Source organism: Hyperolius riggenbachi, chromosome 5 (assembly GCF_040937935.1).
Source record: "Hyperolius riggenbachi isolate aHypRig1 chromosome 5, aHypRig1.pri, whole genome shotgun sequence".
Lineage (NCBI taxonomy): Eukaryota > Metazoa > Chordata > Amphibia > Anura > Hyperoliidae > Hyperolius > Hyperolius riggenbachi.
The window spans coordinates 59397621-59410711 of record NC_090650.1 but is presented as its reverse complement, the minus strand read 5'-3'; the positions used below and the strand labels follow the sequence as shown (position 1 = coordinate 59410711).

The 13091-nt window shown below is 40.9% G+C and overlaps 1 long non-coding RNA gene across 4 annotated transcripts in view; it reads right to left on the bottom strand.

Moving 5' to 3' along the window:
• Nucleotides 1–13091, bottom strand: part of LOC137519624 (uncharacterized) — a 346634-nt gene that overhangs the window by 289394 nt on the left and 44149 nt on the right. The gene's annotated exons all lie outside the window — the stretch shown is intronic.

The following is a 13091-nucleotide window of genomic DNA, read 5'->3' as shown; positions in this document are numbered from 1 at the left end:
AAAACTTCCCGGGCTTTTTATGCATAGCATCAGAGATGTAGCTGCACAAAAGCTAAGCTCCACCCCATCAAAGAAAACTGCCCGGGATTTATTTCCCTGATGCTGTGCAAAGCATGATGGGATTTCCTATGTTGTTATTCACGTTGCCTAGCAACTGGGAGGGGTGATCAGCACACAGGACAGTTGGAACTGTGTCTCATGCCCCGTCACCTCCTTCCAACCAAAATGATGGCTTCCCCCCTGAAATCACAAACATTTGCCTGTTCTTTTAACACAGGGTGCGTAAGAGATTATACTACCTATCTATTTTAATTAACATAACTAATGTACCTTAATGACAGTATGTTTGTTTAGGGTGAAGTTCGTCTTTAAGTTGCGAAAACAAAAGAAAAAAATCAGAGGAACTGCTACAATTTTAGAAGTGACAAAATCTACAGTTTGGTAAATCCTGAGAAAGAAACAGCAACGCAAAAAGACCTTGACATTCAGGGAAGACAAATGACAACAGCGGAGGACGATTTTATATCTATCTATCTATCTATCTATATATACATACATATATACATATATATACACACATATATATATATATATATATATATATATATATATATATATATATACACACACACACACACACACACACACACACACACACACACACACACACTGAGGGAGGTTCTGCTTGCTTGTTAGTTGGAAAACAGTGTTATTTCCCACAATGCAAGTTATGCAACAAGGTTCACAGACATAAAAACTGCCAGGGCCATGGCCTGATGCACTGTCTGGAGAAGAGTTAGAGATTTCTCGTGGGACAAGGGATATAGGCTACTGATACACCATTATTCCCTCTTCTTACTGTTTGTTAATACTGGTTTTGGTTCTCTACTTATTTTCCCTTTATATGGTGTGTAGTAGCAGAATTAGCAGATCATAATCTCACTGTAACATGGGTGCTTCTGTATTGGTCCTTAGAACCCTGATGGATGCAGCATTTTACAATATCACAAATAAGATTTGCTGCAATGTTATCAATTGAGTTCTGGTTGTAATAGATAATGTTTAAAACACCTTTTATGTGTGATACTATTTTTGAAAGTTGATTATTATTCATCTTTTTTGCAGGAGGTTGTCATTGAAGAAGATCCTTCAATGCTAAAGCAGAACTTAATGTGAATAAAAGAAAGGAAAAATCCGGTTAATAGTTAAGTTAATGCAACAGAAATACTTTAAGGAACAGTAGGAGGAAGAGGCTCTCAGCATTAGGCTATTTGGGCTCTTGGCACTGATACTTGGCCTGATGAAGTTAGTAATGTATGCTCACGAAACGCGTTGCCCTAGTGCAAATACATTTCGGTTCATACTATATCTGAGTCATCCTTGAGGTAAGTCAACTCTTAAAGCTGATCCGAGATGAAAAAGTAACTACAACAAGTAACTTGTCTATATATCTTATCGAAAGTTTAGATATAGTTTAGAGTCTAGCTGCAAACAGCTTCAAAAGTTTACACTTATTTATTGCTGTGTACAACGAGAGCAGCCATGTTCTGTTTGTCACACTACACTGAGGCAAGCTGATAGCATCTCCAGCCCTCAGCCTGTGGAAAATTTAACTCCCCCCTCTTCCTCCCTCCTCCCCTCTGCCTCTGAAATGTCTGACTAGTAACCTCCTCCTCTCCTGCCCAGACTGAGCTCCCATAAGTCCTTGCTACTTGGACTGAGTGCCAGGGCTCTCTGAAAAGCTGTGGGCGAAGCTTGTTTAGTTTATAGGGAATTCGAGTATTAAAACAAAACAAAAAAAGTATTTGGCTTGAGGAATGCGGCTGCCCTATAAACTATATAAAAGGAACACAATCATGCAATGAGTAAAAGTTTATCCCGGATCCACTTTAATCTGCCAAGAGGGATGTGCATGAAAGAGAGGGAATTCTGTTACGTATGGAAGAGAGGTCTGCACATGGAACTAGGGATGAGCGTAATGACCTAATTACGAATTTCCGAAATTTCGCGAAATTACTACAATTACGATTTTAGCAGTAATCGAAATTTCGTAATTTTCGCAAATTACGCAAATTTTCGTAATTACGATTACGAAATTTAGTATTTTAAAGTTTGCAAAGGTTTCTATCCCTCTAGATGCCTAAAATGAATAACCAACCAACCAACCAACCAACCAACCAACCAACCCTTCTCTCTCTCTCTCTCTCTCTCTCTCTCTCTCTCTCTCTCTCTCTCTCTCTCTCTCTCTCTCTCTCTCTCTCTCTCTCTCTCTCTCTCTCTCTCTCTCTCTCTCTCTCTCTCTCCAGAGATCTGTAGTATTTCAAAACCATACTCACATTCATGACATGTCCAGGGATCAAACCCAGGCCAACCACATGGAAGACAGCTATGCTCACCACCATACCACCAAACACACACTAAATAGACTGCTAACCTAAATCTTACTTGTAGACAGTCATATGAGACACATGCTGGGTGCAGGGCTTTGTGATTGGACCATGCGATAGAGTGAGGTGCAAAAATGAAATCATGCCTAGCAGAGGATGGTTTCACAGTGCTAAATGCTAGGCTGGCTGTGGTGCAATTGGTTAGTGTGTCTGGCTGGTAACAGCAAGGTTACAGGTTCAATTCCATCCAGGCATGTCTTTTCCTTTTGCGTTCAACAGTTGTCCAAACAGAGCCAACAGAGCCCCAGATAGCCATGTAGAGTTAGGTCACAGCTAGCCTGGCTGTGGTGCAATTGGTTAGTGTGTCTGGCTGGTAACAGCAAGGTTACAGGTTCGATTCCATCCAGGCATGTCTTTTCCTTTTGCGTTCAACAGTTGTCCAAACAGAGCCAACAGAGCCCCAGATAGCCATGTAGAGTTAGGTCACAGCTAGCCTGGCTGTGGTGCAATTGGTTAGTGTGTCTGGCTGGTAACAGCAAGGTTACAGGTTTGATTCCATCCAGGCATGTCTTTTCCTTTTGCGTGCGCGCGCTGCGCCATTGAACCCCATGGGGTATTTTGCGTGCGTAAAACTTTACGCATGCAAAACTTTGTGCTCGGTGTTTGGACAACTGTTGAACTCAAAAGGAAAAGACATGCCTGGATGGAATCGAACCTGTAACCTTGCTGTTACCAGCCAGACACACTAACCAATTGCACCACAGCCAGGCTAGCTGTGACCTAACTCTACATGGCTATCTGGGGCTCTGTTGGCTCTGTTTGGACAACTGTTGAACGCAAAAGGAAAAGACATGCCTGGATGGAATCGAACCTGTAACCTTGCTGTTACCAGCCAGACGCACTAACCAATTGCACCACAGCCAGCCTAGCATTTAGCATTGTGAAACCATCCTCTGCTAGGCATGATTTCATTTTTGCACCTCACTCTATCGCATGGTCCATGGTCCAATCACAAAGCCCTGCACCCAGCATGTGTCTCATATGACTGTCTACAAGTAAGATTTAGGTTAGCAGTCTATTTAGTGTGTGTTTGGTGGTATGGTGGTGAGCATAGCTGTCTTCCATGTGGTTGGCCTGGGTTTGATCCCTGGACATGTCATGAATGTGAGTATGGTTTTGAAATACTACAGATCTCTGGAGAGGGAGGAGGAGGAGCTGGCTGGCTGGCTGTGCTATTCATTTTAGGCATCTAGAGGGATAGAAACCCTTACAAACCTGAAAAAGTAAAATTTCGGTTGGAGATACGAAATTCGTCATTACGGGAGTGAAATTTCGATTACGAAATTGTAAATTACGATTTGAAAATTAATTACGAAATTACGAATTTGGGTCGTAATGTTAAATTTCGCATTCGTAATAAAAGCAGTTCGAAATTTCGAAAATTTCGGCTCATCTCTACATGGAACGTTATGGTGGCTCTTGCATATGGAAGAGGAGCCACAAGGAAGCTGGCCTGGGGCAGAAAATAATACATTCAGCCTTGACTGGCAGAAAAAGGTTTTATTATTATTTTTTTAATTATTTTTTAGTACTTATATAGCGCCGACATCTTACACAGCAGTGTACAGAGTATATATTGTCTTGTCACTTAACTGTCCTTCGAAGGGGCTCACAGTCTAATCCCTACCATAGTCTTATATCTATGTATGTATCATGCAGTGTATGTATCGTAGTCTAGGGCCACTTTTTAGGGGGAAGCCAATTAACGTACAGTATCTGTATGTTTTTGGGATGTGGGAAGAAAACTGGAGTGCCCGGAGGAAACCCACACAGACAGGAGGAGAACATACAAACTCCTTGCATATGTTGACTTAACTGGGACCCAGCACTGTAAGGCAAGAGCACTAACCACTACGCCACCGTGCTGTTTGCATTCCTTACTGCCACTTTCAGTTGGAAACACTGGAGAAGGATTATGTGTTCTATACACACAATAATAACGTAATTTAGCAAAAATAATGGTTCATTTTTTTTTTCAAATATATAAAGCTGAACAGAAGTTGAATTTTTTTAACATAAGTGGATTTTTCCTTGAAGTTCTTATTTTAGAGGTACTGGCTCTATGTAACTTTACTTTTGGTTTATTTTACACATAGGTTGATTTATTCATGTTTAAAAAGGAGGCAATACCGAGAGAGACAATTAACACCTGTTTTAGCTCCTTAGGCTCCTAAATTCTCATTCAGTTCACTATTTGCAAGCAAGGGCTTCTTAATTGCCAGTAAACACAGTAACAAAGTGGCACTGCTCCTTATCTAATGAGGTAGTCTGAGCATATGGTTCACCTTGTTTTCAGGAGAAAAGAAATCAGATAAGACTCTAAAGTAAAAATAAAAAAATCTAAGTCAATCTTCAATAAAATGGATGGAGATGGCAGTTTGGCCCGCACACCAGCCTCAGGTCTTATTGTTTATCAGGTTTTGTCACCACATACAGAATGCCACCGCAAGACTGTTTACGAGCCAAACCCACCATTGCCACATAACACCAACCCTTTGCTCACTCCACTGGCTACTGATAAAATTGAGAATTTTGTTTAAGATTGGCTTACTAACATTCAAATCCTTGCACAGTCTGGGCCCTGGATACCTGAAGGACTTGCGACTGCATCACCCCCCCCCCACACACACACACACACACACACACACACACACACCATCTTAGATGAAAAGGATGTAACACTTTGGTCACCCCAAGAGTCCACCTCAAAACCTTTGGAGACAGCCTTTTGTCATGCTGTCCCTACACTTTGGAACTCCCTGCCACACCCAATCAGGACAGCTCCATACCTGGAGGCATTTAAGTCCAATTCCTGGAGGCCATGTGACACATGCCAAGTGCCACGTGACATGTGCTAAATGCCAATTGCCACGTCCGGCATGCTCCTGGCACACGTTACACCTGCTGCTGCTGCATTGCCCTGCTGCCTGTGCAGCTCCCACCGCCATACCACCTATATTTAACCCAAAACACAATTACTGCGTAATTTTTTGGAGGTGTCTTGGCTGAAAGCTGTCTTGTCCCAGTTGTGCGGTTGGACTTTGGACACAATGTGGGCTGCACGACCGCTGTCTGGAACCTAGGCCTAATGTTAATTGACAGCCATTTTTTTGGGGGGAGGGGGGATTTTAAGTCCCCACATCATCAATTAGTGTTCCCCTTTAAAAAATAATTATGCTACATGCCTCATTTACCCTAAAAAAACGTTTTTAAAGCAATTTAAAGGGCACTTCCGGTTTTTCTATCCTAATATCCGAATCCACCCGTATAGCCTGGATAATGCGTTCGGTCATCCGCATGAACGCGGATATCTGAACGATCGGATTCAGATATCAATTTGGATTTTGAAAAGGGGTATCCGAGCACCCCTGATTACAAGTGTTATTGTATTGTATTATATATATATACTTGTATATTTCAGTCTTATGTACTATTTTAGCATCCATATTGTTCCTACTTTATGTACATATGGTGACGTCACACACGCACACCCTTACTAGGAATCCAGGTGGGGTGCACGTGTATTCAGAAGAGGAGAATGTGCCCGTAGCAGTGGGGAACAAGCAGAGGCCACGGGCAGGTAGTGTATACACTTTGGCACGGAGGGCATTGGGGGGCACAGCAGCCAGATCGATCTCAGCATGAAATTGATTTTGAGTCGGTCTGTGGTGTATGGGCAGCTGATATATCTCTCTCTTATGAGATTCTATCCGAGAGAGATTTGTCTCTGGGTCGAATCTGCCCATACATCGCTGGATGTATGGCCACCTTCCGGCTCACAATCTACAATCAAATAAAGGTACCAATAAAAATGAAACATAAAGAACACAAACATAGATGGGGACAAGGTGAAGGACAGATGGAGAAGGCAAGACAAATCAAAGGAGAGAGAGTGAGAGAGAGTTTTTGTCTTCTAATTGCTTTTTTATAGCTTTCTTGTTTTCTTTTCTTTTTTTTCTGTAGTAGCTTGAACAGTAAGCTCATCATTTAACCTGGAGTGCAGCCCGTGTCCATCGAGAGGTGGCATTTATTTCCTCTTGGACCTGCCTGGCCACTCTGCACAGCTGACTCAGCGCTGTTATTTCAGAGTCACGCTGTGAGCCACATGCTGGAACTCTGAAAGCGTAACAATTAATGGAACCCAATATAAAGGATGCAGCAATTAAAACTGAACCTAACACCACAACACACCATAATTAGCGGACATGCTTTCAAGGTTACATCACATAGCCCTGTTTAACAGGATACACATAGTCCATTATCAACACACTTTCTGATCTTCTAAGGACTGCAAGGCAATTATTATGACTGTATTACATAACATGTATTTTATAATAAGAATCTTAGAAATATGAGGCTTTTTTCAAGAGCTGTACAAAGTTGGATTATATCTCTCATATGGCCTTGGAAAATCTAGCATCAATTCATGAAACACATTTTTTGAATCAAACTCAATGTACATCTCCTTCTATACTTGATATACTGACACATGTGCTGAAAAAAAGAAAAGGAAAAAAAAACAGCATTGAAGATAGATGTGTGCATGAAAAAAAAGCTGCCAGGAAAAAAGGACCCAGCTGGATAACTAAATGGCGCGGTGGATAACGAAATCTTAATAACGATAAACATCGTTGTTGAACTTGGTTAACCTATTTTGGTTTCTGGTTGTAGAAACTACGTCCAGAAACCATGTGCGCTACCGCGCGCCCCCGCGGCCGATCGCGCGCGTGCACGCGCACTCCCGGCCGCGGATTCGGTAGTCAGGGAATCAATGTATCGGGCTATGGTGCCCGATCACTGATTCCTCTCCCCCGCTGAAAAAGCGACAGCTTCTCTCGGAAGCTGCGCCTTTTCTGGCCGTTCCCTTCCCGATGCGCCACTCTAAGCGTGTGTTACGCTTAGAGTGACGTCATGTAAACAAATTCATGGTCAACAAAAGTAATACTACAACTGAAAATAAAAATAAATTAAAATCAACACACATTTACATTATAAATCTATTGTTTACCCCCCACCCTCCCAAAACTACCCAAATAAAATGTTTACTATAAAAAAAAAAACATTACAATAATAAAAAAAAAACATGTAAATATTTACCTAAGGGTCTAAACTTTTTAAATATCAATGTAAAGATGAAATATTTCTATATTTTTTTTTATTTTAAACTTGTTAATAGTGATAGATGCAAAATGGAAAAAATGCACCTTTATTTCCAAATAAAATATTGTCGCCATACATTGTGATAGGGACATAATTTTAACGGTGTAATAACCGGGACATATGGGCATATACAATACGTGAGTTTTAATTATGGAGGCATGTATTATTTTAAAACTATAATGGCTGAAAACTGAGAAATAATGAATTTTTCCATTTTTTTCTTATTCTTCCTGTTAAAATGCGTTTACAGTAAAGTGGCTCTTAGCAAAATGTACCCCCCAAAGAAAGGCTAATTGGTGGCGGAAAAAAAAAGATATAGATCAGTTCATTTTGATAAGTAGTGATAAAGTTATAGACTAATGAATGGGAGGTGAACATTTCTCTCGTGAAAACCACGGAACCTGAATGGGTTAATGATAAATACCGGGAGAAAATAATGAAAAGATAATAACGTTAAAAATCGTTATGTAATCCAACAATACAGCTTAACCCAACTCTACTCTCACACAGAACCCTCCCCTGGTGGTGCCTACAACTAACCACTCCTCTGGGGCGCCCAACCCTAACCACCCCCCGGTGGTGCCTAACCCTAACCACCCCCCTGATGGTGCCTAACCCTAGCCACACCCCTGATGGTGCCTAACCCTAACCCCCCCCCCCCCCCGGTGGTGTCTAACCCTAACCACACCCCTGGTGGTGCCTAATCCTAACCACCACCCCCGGTGTTGCCTAAAACTAACCGCCACCCGGTTGCGCCTAACCCTAACCGCTTCTCCTGGTGGTGCCTAACCCTAACCACTCCCTCTGCAGAAACACCCTTTTACACATAGAAATGATAATATTTTTGATAATGTACATAGAAACGAAATATTATGACATAAACTATAACATTGTGAGCTTCTAAAACGATAACATACTTCAAAAAATGTAATGTTCTAATGTTGTTAATGATATTTATCGGGCGCCCTTTTTTCTACTTTCTTTGCCGCATTAACGATAATTGCATTAGAGTCTATGGCGACTCCCATTTTGGCCACTAGACGCCGGCACCATTTTTTCCTGCTACGAGATAGATGTATGCACAGGAGGCAATAGGAGTCAACATGGATCTCACCACACACTGCGCCAACACATAGTCTAGGAGCTTGATGTCCGTACAGTGCACTCTCTGAATCTGGGGCAGTGTAAAGCTGTCATGCGTCAGTGCACATAGCTCATCAAAATCCATCTTCACAGCAGAGCTTTGACTTTTTTGGAAAACATAGATATCCTGGCAAAGGAACAGGGGCACATGTTCCTTTCCCACGACTCTTTTGCATGCATACTTAATTATTTTTATTATTATTTTTTCTCCTCACAAACATGTGTTGGCGTTCCTCCTATAGGCTAGGCCATCTTTGTGTAGAGCAAGAATTTTCTTAAGATCTTCACTCAGTAAGTTCTCTACCATTTGTTGCTATGTTGAACTTCCAGTGACCATTATGAGATAGTGTGAGAGCAATAACACCAAATTTTACACACCTGCTCCCCATCACACCTGAGACCTTGTAACACTAATGAGTAACATGATCCCGGGGAGGGAAAATGTCTAAATGGGCAAATTTTTAACTTCACTTAGGGATGTTGTCATGATCGCTGCTGCAGCAGGTATTGCTGGAAGTAGTAGTGCTGCAGCTCAGGCAGTTCTGATCTCTTTCCATGCAAGCTGCATAGCTTTGTCTGCCTTTCCCTGCCGTCAGCTTGTGACTGATTATCATTCACCTGTGTGGGAATCTGCATGTCTGCTCCCATTGGATGACCTCAGTATAAAGATCTGCTTCCTGCAGGACTCCTCGGGTTTTCATAGCTTCAGTTTAAGCCTGTCTTGCTGTTGCTTCAGCCCCCGATCGTGTTTCTTGTTCTATAGATACTTTGCTGGTCTTTGCATCATATATTGGTTCATTGCCAATATATATGCATACCAGCACGTTTATTATTTTCCTTGTATTCGTGTTACGTTGATACATCAGTGTCGCTGATGTATACGTACACAAACTGTTTATATCCTGTGTGCTGTTAGTCAGCTTTCCAGCACGTTTTGGTAGGTTGCGCGTATCGTGATCACCCGTGCTGAGTTAGTTACCCTGCTCCTGGTTCTGTTTGTGGATTGCGTTCATCTCTGCGAAGAGATAACGAATCCTTCTGAATCCTGTTCTGTTACCGTTTGTAGATTGCGTTCATCTCTGCAAAGAGATAACGAATCCTTCTGAATCCTGTTCTGTTACCGTTTGTGGATTGCGTTCATCTCTGCGAAGAGATAGCGAATCCTTCTGAGTCCTGTTCCCTGTATTACTCCTGTCCTAGTCAGAGTTCCTGCTTATGTCATATATCGGTTCATTGCCGATATATACATATGTTAGTCAGACGTTACAAATAGTTTCATTGATAGCTGTAATTGTAATACGCTAGGAATACATACTTATTGTATTTTTGTCTGTGTTACGTTCATCTATCTCGATCCTGCTATTTCCTGACTATCCTGTCCTGTCTTTGTGAGGCACGCCATCGCTGCAACGCATTGGCTGCCTCATTCCAGTCTGTCTTGTTGTAGACGCTTGCTGTCACTAAGTAGCGGCTAGCTAGCAAGCGTTCATTCTGTCTACCTGTCCTGATCTCCTCAGTTCTGGTTTATGCGCTCAGCGCTACCTTGCGCTGAGACGTTATCGCAAAAGTATTGTTTGTGGCTGTCGGATCTGCACCTGCTCTGTGCGCCACAATCTCGTATTGGAGTCAGTCCTCCCCTCCACTATACTAGGGATAGCCTGTTTCCTTGTGCTAGTGTGTGTACCTCCTTCATGTCAGCTCATGCGTTGCATGCTGACTGTGGAGAATACACCACCAAGCCTTACAGATGTACTCACTTTTTTACTTCACTTAGGGATGTACTCACTTTTTTACTTCACTTAGGGATATACTCACTTTTATTGCTTTGTTTAGATGTTAATGGCTGTGTGTTAAGTTATTTATTTTGATTGGACAGCAAATGTAGACTGTTAAGGCTCGCACACAAGCTTGATTTCCTGGAACGACGGGTCTGTCAGACCCTTCCGCTGGGCGGGCGTTCCAGCGACAGTACAGGGTGTGTACAGTCTGTCTGCAGACTGATAAGGCTGTTTCTGAACGATCCGCTGCATGGATCTTACAGAAACAGCCTTATCAGTCTGCCTGACAGACTGTACACACGCTGTACTGTCGCTGGAACGCCCGCCCAGCGGGAGGGTCTGACAGACCCGTCGTTCCAGAAAATCAAGCGTGTGTGCGAGCCTTTATACAAGCTGTGCACTGATTACATTGTATCAAAGTGCCATAACTTCAGTGCTGTTCCATAAAAAAGCTATAATAAAATATTTACATAGGTAGGATTATTGTTATTATTATTTTTTTATATAGCACCAACATCTTCCGTAGCGCTGAACAAGTACAAACAAATATTTGGGAACATATATACATGAGAAGTTTTAAACGCTGTACACTCATGAGTCTTGATATCCAGTAATACTAATACAAATAAGTGTGTGGTTTGAGATATCATTAAAATTGGTACACGTTCATTCATATGATACTCGTTCATATGGTAAATTACAGCAAAATAGGAAAGAAACAGCAGGAGGTGGTCCCTGCTCTTGAAAGCTTACAATCTAGATATTGTGTGTGTGTGTATATCTCTATCTATCTATCTATATTTCTATCTATCTATATGAATTTTTGGTTGTAATGTTTAATTGAAATGCTGTTTCTGTGCTAGCGTAAATATTTTTTTATTTTATTTTTTTTTTATTGTATTTTATTTGTTATTATATATATTTTTTCATTATTAGGTTGTCAAACCTTTCTGTATTGCTGTTGCTTTCCTTCTATGTACAACAATACCCTTTGTTTTTACACTTTTATAATCTTTGGAGGATCCCACAGTTTAGTTGTTTTTCATAGTATAAGATATATGTATGAATAGCACATTTGTGATTATAGGGAAAACTGTGAGTGCCCTGGGGGGACGCATAATCAAAATCTGGGCCTGATCTCCACAGAATTAAGCAACCTGAAAATGGATGAACAAATGAACCTTTCTAAACAGACACTGACTACATATTGTCCTCCATGGGATTGTACATAATTTTCTTTGACAGAGCGCACATGTTTAACCAGACCTTACAACATAAGCTCTTCCATTAGGTACAGCATGCATTTCTCCCGAACTTCTCAATCAACCTCCCATGGCCATTATCTGGCCTGATTTAAACCAACATCTCATCAGTGATTACGTTGAGCCCAGCTAGCAGCCCCGGCATAATAAGTGGGCATTCTGGGAAATGAACGGTTTGTTCTGGGTGGAACAAATCATGTTAGAGGATCCAAAGAAAACAAAGCCAATGGCAGATCCTCTTACGTTACTAAAGAGATTATGAAGTGTAATTAGTGTTTCTGTGCAAAATAACTTATCCAAGTATCTGTTTCCAAGATTTGTCAAAAAAAAGCAGATATAAGCTAAATGAAGAAATTTCATCTCACTAATGTTTCTCTGCTGATGCTGAAAGCAAAGTTAAAGCAAAAATAAACTTATAAGATTTGTGCAAATAATGTGCTTTTATGGTAGACGGGAGGTTTTCACAAATAAAGTGTTGATAAATAATTCTTCTTCTGCCTCCTCATGGGCTAAGAGACTAAATTAAGCCATGGTCCGCTATACACTTGCCTATCTTAAATCGGAATGAAACCCAGCATTTCTTCTTTGCTCTAAAAGATTATTTACAGCATATTATATACTACCACCATTTTTTTTTTTACTAGAACAGCATTCAATTAGTTAAACACAAAACTTCCACGTTCCCTGCAGAGAAAGCTGGACGCATCTGAACTGGAGATAATGTTATCTTGTGTTTACATTCCTCACTTGATACAATTAAGTAAATACTTCTCTGAAAGTGCAGACACTCCTGAACACAGACAGACACTCAGAAAGCATTTCTGCTCAAAATTCAAGATGAATAAAGCAGTTATGAATAAAATGCAATGTCAGCTCTCAGAGCAAAAAACTGTACTTTAAAAAACTTGTAATTTCTAAATGAATAATACTACTTATGCACAAAAGCAAATATGATAACCATAGGGCATATAAAAAGTAGGAAACATGTTTTTATTGAATATTATGTCAGGGTTTTATACCACTTTAATTGCAAGTTTGAAAAAATATGGCTATGATGGATTGACTATACGGACTTGCACGAAGTGTTGGATAGTTCTTCGTTCTGACAACATATGCGTGCAGTTGTTATAATAATGTCTGGGACTCAACATGACTCGTTGTTTAATGTTTCCCCAAACCCAATATGGTTGATAATCCTTTGCTGACATATCTGGTTGCTGTGGTAATGCACTGAACCATGAAGAGGGGGCTGGGATGTTTGAGTATTGTGTCTTGTTATTGTTGTAATTGTATTAACTTGT